The sequence below is a fragment of the Echinops telfairi genome, unplaced genomic scaffold (assembly GCF_000313985.2).
Source record: "Echinops telfairi isolate 266 unplaced genomic scaffold, ASM31398v2 ScPeMD7_18;HRSCAF=68, whole genome shotgun sequence".
Taxonomy (NCBI): domain Eukaryota; kingdom Metazoa; phylum Chordata; class Mammalia; order Afrosoricida; family Tenrecidae; genus Echinops; species Echinops telfairi.
In genome coordinates, this window is record NW_022103915.1 from 1579386 (window position 1) to 1586178 (window position 6793).

At 50.6% G+C, this 6793-nt stretch overlaps 1 pseudogene; it reads right to left on the reverse strand.

Moving 5' to 3' along the window:
- Positions 1–5407: 5407 nt before the first annotated feature.
- LOC101640235 lies at positions 5408–5976 on the reverse strand (annotated as a pseudogene).
- Between the last annotated feature and the right edge of the window lie 817 nt (positions 5977–6793).

A 6793-nucleotide genomic window follows, 5' to 3' on the forward strand; every position in this document is an offset into this window, starting at 1 on the left:
GGGGCCTTCTGTCTGGTTTGTGGGTGAGGTGACTCCCTCTCTCAGTGTGCTGTAGCCGTCATGACAAAAGTCCACAAGACACAAACTAGGTGACTTAAATGACAGGAATGCATTTCACACAGTCCTGGGGCAGAAATTCAGACTGTGTCACTGGGCCACAGCCACGGGCTAGCAGAACTCTTCCAGCTGCTGGTGCTGCCAGGAGCCCTGGGTTTGTGGCTGCATCACCCTTCTCTCTGGCTGTGTGGTCAAGTTGCCGTCTCCTCTTCTGTGTGTCTGTCTAATTCCTGTCTGCCTCCACTACCTGAGGATTTGGTGAGGGTGTGGTTCAAGGATCGATTTCTGAGGGTCTTTCTTGCTATGGTCTGTGACTCCCATGCAAAGAAAGTGCATTTGGCCCTCCAAGAGCATTGGACAACTTGCTAATAATGCAAATAGGGTACATGGCATCTTGTGGGGTGGGGTCACACAAATAAGGTATATGGGTTGCTGATGAGGAATTGGTCTGTTTTACTATCCTTTACCAGGAGTGGAGTGCAACCTTCCTAATGCCGTGACCCTTTTATACAGTTCCTCATGCTGTGGTGACCCCCCTAACCATAAAATTATTTTCGTTGCCACTTCATCACTAATTTTGCTACTGTTATGAATCAGGCAACCCCTGTGAAAGGGTCATTCAACCCCCAAACGGTTCACGACCCACAGGTTGAGAACCGCTGTCCTAGACCCAGGCGCTAGAGACAGCAAACTGTAGCACCGGAGACAACAGAAGACAGCCGAGAAACCGTGGCAGCAGAATGACTCCTGTTGGAGTGCTGGGTTTCCCTGGCCACAGAGCAAGGCGTTAGGCTTGCTGACCGTGGATCGTGGATGGGGAGGGCTGTGCGCCTTCAGGCAGGCTTCCCCTGGGGAGTGGAGAACCTCTGGGTATTTGTCTGTGGAGCTAAAGAGCTTTGTGACACTGATCCAAACAGGGCAGAGGCCAGCCAGAGGGGTCACAGGCCTGAACTGTCCCCCTGCCGTCCCGCCCCTGCCCCTGGGAGCATGGTCTGTATGTGGCTGTTGCAACAAATTATCAAACCCAGCAGAGAAGTAGAGTGCCATGGGACAGACAGCCAACATCAGGATTGGTAAGATGTTGGAAAGAGGAGACCTTGGATCTCTGATCACAGGGATCAGCCTGGGCCTGATGCTGATTCTCTCACCACCTCATGAAGGCAGAGAGGTCAGAACCCCCACCAGGCCACATCTTACTGGTAGTACTTAGGGTTCCTTACCAGACCTAGGATAATCGCCCCTCCTCAAGGTCCTTAATTTAACCACTTGGCAGGCTTTCCATTTTAGGAGCTGGCATCTCAGGGACGGTTATTCAGCCGACCGCGGGCCCCATCTCTCAGTGGAGGCTTGTGCGTTGTTGTGAACCTGAATAGGTTTCCATGGAGCTTCAAGGCTAAGAGACAAGGAAGAAAAGCCTGGTCACGTCCGTCCGAAAATCAGCCAGTGAAAACCCTATGGCTGGCAATGATGGGATTCACAGCCCATCGGGCCCAGTGCTGGACAGGGCAGCGCTTAGCGGCCCTTGTACCTGGGGTCTCCGTGAGTCATGGCACGCTAGACGGCAACTAGCAGCAACACAATGGTGACGTTCCACCTCGTGCACTGGGTTTCCTGGGCTGAGTAACCTATCGGTAATTTGGAAGTGTCAGGATGATGCCCCGCACCTCCCCCACCCCGCACAAGGCTGAAATGTGTCTCTGGTTTGCGTTGGCGATTCTTGGTGTTTTAAAGAGAGAGGGTAACTAATTGTGTCTGAAGTCAGCGCACGAGGGCATGGTTAACAGCAGACCGGACACCTCCGTGGCTCCGTGTCGGAAGCTGATGAGGCATGGGCATGGACAGCAGGACACAGGTGCCATGCCTGCGTGGTCCCTGAGCGGGTTCCCGTCTGCTGATCACAGCGGTGCTGTTGCTGCGGCTCCTCCACACACATCAGTCAGAAAAGCAGCTGTCTGTCGGGAAGCGTTTGCGGCCTGGGGGTTCCCAGTCAGGGACAAGGCAGAGTTGACAGAGCGTAGCCCTCAGAGGTCCAGGTTTTCATCCTGGCGGTCCCTGGCCTCGTGGGGCCAGCTGAGTGCCTGGCGCCAGGGAAGTCTGAGAACAAGACTGTCTGGGCAGCTCCGCTTCCTCCTCCGCGGTGTGATCTCACAGGAGGTCCATCCAGGGCGGCCTCTGAGTCTGCGGGAGTCCCACTTCCCGCCTTCCCTGTGGGGCTCACAGCTGAGCCCCGGTGCACAGGGAAGAGGGGCAGGGGTGACCGCGTGTGTGTGAGGTGTGCAAGCACACATGAAGAGCCAGCAGTTGACTTTCATCGCCAGTGAACCCCAAAGCAAACTTTTCAGATCGAGACATTACACAGACACACATCTGAGCAACATCCCAGCACAAAACACTGCTTTGAGGAGCACCTTCTTCTAAAATCTGTACTGTTGGGGTTGAAATGGGAAAAAGGCTGGTGCGTGCGCATATGTGTGTGTGTGTGTGTGTGTGGTGGTGGTGGTGGATGATTCATGCTTTCCTAAGCTTCGGAATCGGAATGGTCCACTCTCCTCCCTGTCTCCTCCTCATCCGTTCACACTTCCCCAACAGATCTCAAGTGACTTCCATTCTTCTCTCATCACTTGACCAAACAGGTCTCCCTCAGGGAAGCTTCTTTACAAACTCTGGCTTAAGAGGCGTCTTCTATGTCCTCCTAGGATCAGCGGTTCTCCAACTGTGGACCCCAGACCAGGAGTGCCAGCATCCCCTGGGAATGTGTTGGAAATACACGTTACTGAGCTGGCCCAGTCCCACTACAGGGGAACAAGAACGTCCCGTGACGTGATGTATGCTGACCACCTCGGTCTGTCCTCTGCATATTTCTGTTTTGTGCGTTTGCTCAGCAGCTGTGGACACACTGGTCTGCGAATCTGGGAAGGCATGTCTGCAGCTCTTCATCACGCCCCCAGGGGCCACAATGCAATGCAATAAACACCGGAACAAAAGGATACTTCACAAAATCCTGTATGTCTGGAAACTGAGAAGGCTTATGACTAAATTCCCTTTGTCCAGGAAGTTGTAAGAGGGATCAGCAGTGAATGGAACACGGACAACAAAGGAAGAGCGCCATGTGAAAACATGTGGGACAAAACAATGGGTGGACACAGCTACAGGAGCTATCGTCCCATTTGTCGAAAGATAGGAAAGAAGCAAAACAAATGAGCCAGCAGCTCAACTCAAGACACAGGAAAAGGGGCAGCAAAGCAAGCACAAGGAATAAAACAAACACTAAAATGAAGAAAGTTAGCCCCAAAATAGACCAAACCCAAAGCTGATTCATTAAACAGTGATGAATTACGAACCCTCTGGCAAGGCCAGGCATCCAGAAGGGCTGAGAACAGGCAAACAACATGCAGCACAGATCCCGGCAGTACCTGTGATCCAAGACACCTTTTAGCACATGATCCATGGTTCTGTATCAAAATCATTGACATCTAGGTGGAATATGTACATTTCCGGAGACATTAAAAAGCCAAACCTGGCGCTAAAAGAGCTGTGCTGCCGTCTGGGGAATTCAGGCCACGTCCAGATGGGTTCCTAAGGGGCTGTTGTGCAATCGAAGGGAAGGAACTGAGAGGCTAACAAAAGTTTTGGGGTGCTCACCGCCTCCATGGTACCAGGAACCAGTTCTGGGACAGAGAGAAATATATTCCAACACCAACTTAAATAGACTTGGGGCATGCAAGCCCCCCCTAATTACAGTAACCACAAAGTGGGGTGTACCCTAACTCTAGGGTGAGCTCACTGGGTGAGTAACCCAGTATGAGTGCTGGGTGCAGGTAAGGGGGAGTGAGCGTCCCCTGAGCGGGGAGGACAATAGCAACATGTCTGCTCCTTAGATGAAGCTGTCGGCCAGAGAGCAGTCAGCCGTGCACTTGTGAGAGGTCACTTTAAGGTAGCAGTATTAGGGGAGGAGATTGTGGGGATTAATCTTAATATGAGAATGTGATTGGGACTCCTCTGTAACTCACAAGACCTCCCTCCACCCAGAACCCTGGCCTCCCAGGCTTCTCGTTGTGGGAATAAAGAATGTGTCCGTATACACTCTCCTCCAGGTCTTCAGTTTCCCACAACATTCCTAGAGCAACCACTCAGAAAATAACTAAGACTATTTGCATATTTAAAAATAATTCCTAAGGGAATTAAAATGTTATACTAGAGAATATTGACTTTGAGGGACTAAAAGTCATTGAGGGGGGAGTAAACTCACTGCCACTGCCTCAAGTTTGATTCGTAGAGAACCGATGGCCAGAGAAAAGCTGCCCCTGGGGGTTTCCAAGGCTATAAACCTTCACGGGAGCAGAAAGCCTCATCTTTCTCCCATGGAGGAGACGGGGGATTTGAACTGCTGGCCTTGTCCTTAGCAGCCCAATGTGTAACCCATTATACCACCAGAGCTCCTTAAAGGGGAAATGGAGGTGGGGGGCGGGGAGACATCAGTCAGGCAGACCTGCATTGCTGACAGGGCTGTTGAATCAATTCTGACTCATGGCAGCCCTTTTACAGCCGAAGGGAATATTCCTCTCTCCTGTGCCATCCTCACAACTGCTATATGTGAGGCCGTTGTTGTAACCACTGTGTCCATCTGCCTCTTTTTCACTGCCCTTCCACTTTACCGAGCATGATGTCCTTTGCCAGGGGTGAGCCTCTCCTAACATTGTGGTAGTTACACAGTTTCGTGTCAACTTGATAAATAAGTGTAGGGGTGGAGTCTAGCCTGTCAATCAGGTCACAGCCTGATGATGCCTCCTTGTGGGCGTGGTCTTCTCATGAGGATTAGGGGAACTTCCTCTCTCTCTGCTTCTATCTTCCTGTTGACAAACCCCCCGGGGACTTGTGAGCCCTGCAGGAGGCTCTCTCCCTCTGCTTCATCCTCCTGTGGAGGAGCCACATGGAGACCAGCGCCAGTGCTGAGATGTGTCCACCACCACTGGATCCACGAGACTGTGCACCCACTGGCCTGTGATCTCCCTGCATTTGGCATCATTGCATGAGTCTAAAGAGGAATGCATAGACTAATATCATACATAGGGGCTAATATCAGACTTATGGATATTGATATGTACTGGGCTGGGATGTTTTCTCAATATGCAATTGATCTATGATATAAAGCTCTCTCTTACACATATATGAGTATCCCTAGTCCACCCAGTTAACACAATGTCCAAAGTATGTGAGATGAAATCTCACCACCCTTGGTTCTAAAGAGCATTCTGGCTATCCTGCTTCCAGGGTATATTTGATTCTTTTTTTTTTTTTCTTCGAGCTAATAAAATTTTATTGTTCAAAATGTACAGTTGGTTGGACCTGCTCATGCATCTTCACCAACTGCTGGGGCGTGTCCACCCTTGGTGTTCCTGGTGTAAATTACTGGAGCTCTGTGTTTTGAAACCAGCTTGCTAAGTCCCTTTACTCAGCAGCTCCTGGAGGGCTGCCCTGGCCAGGGAACCGCGAATCTTCTGTCTCTGAGACACCTGCTGGCGTGATCAGCCTGCAGTTGGGAACTTCTTTACAGAGCTTGTCATGTGTGGCTGTGTCAGACAAGCCCAGGTTATTGAGCTTGTCCCGAACGTCGCCTGTGGACCACTTCTTCTTCTTGGCCTTGGCCGCAGATTTGTTCACTGGCTCTTTGTCCTTCTTGGCCGACTTCCCGGCATCCTTCTCCTCGTCTCCTTGGGCGGCATCACAAAGCTCGAGAGCAGCTGGCACCGCCTTTTGCTTATTCTTTTGGCAATCATTTTGTCGCTGCCAGATGCTCCTGGGCCGGTTCTGAAGCACAGTGGGCCTGTGTGCAGCAGAACAAAATACCGCCTGGGCTTGTGCCGTCCTAACTACTGTTCCTCTGTTTGAGCCCATTGATGCAGCCACCAGGTCAGTCATCTCGCCGAGGCCCCTCCTCTTCCCATTGTCCTTCCCCTTTACCAGACATGATGTCCTTTCCCAGGGACTGCTCTCTCCATGATAACATGTCCAAAGCACATGAAGCAAGGTCTCCCCATGCTCGCTCGCAAGGAACATTCTGGCTGTACTTGTTTCAAAAGAGATTTGTTGGTTCTTTGGACGGTCCGTGGAGATTTCAGTAGTGTCTGCCAGCACCATCATTCAAGTGCATCGGTTCTCCTTTGAACCTCCTTGTGTAGTGCTCAACTTCCACACGGATATGAGATGATTGAAAAAGTCCCCGGGGGGATTAGGTAAGGCGTACCTCGGTGCTCAAGGTGGTGTCCTTGCTTTCAAGACGCTAAAGAGGTCTTATGCAGTAGATGTTCCCAGTGCAATGTGTCACTGGCTTTTGGACTGCTGCTTCAATAAGCATTGATTGTGGATCCAAGCAAGAAGTCCTTGACCTCTTCTGTCTTTTCTCTGCTTACCACGATGCTGCCTATTTTGTCCAGTTGTGAGGAGTTTGGTCTTCTTTAATCCACATTGAAGGATGAAATCCTTGAGCTTCATTAGCAAGTACTTCAAGTCCTTCTCACTTTCGGCAAGCAAAAGTGTGGTATCTGAATATTAAAGGTTGTTAATAAGCTTCCTCCCATCCTGATGCCACATTCTTCTTCATATAAGCCAGCTTCTCTGAAAATTTGCTCAGCACACAGATTGTATAAGTACAGTGAAAGGATACAACCCTGACTCACACCTTTCCTGATTTTATTTATGTATTTTATAAACCATTTATCGGGGGCTCTTACAGCTC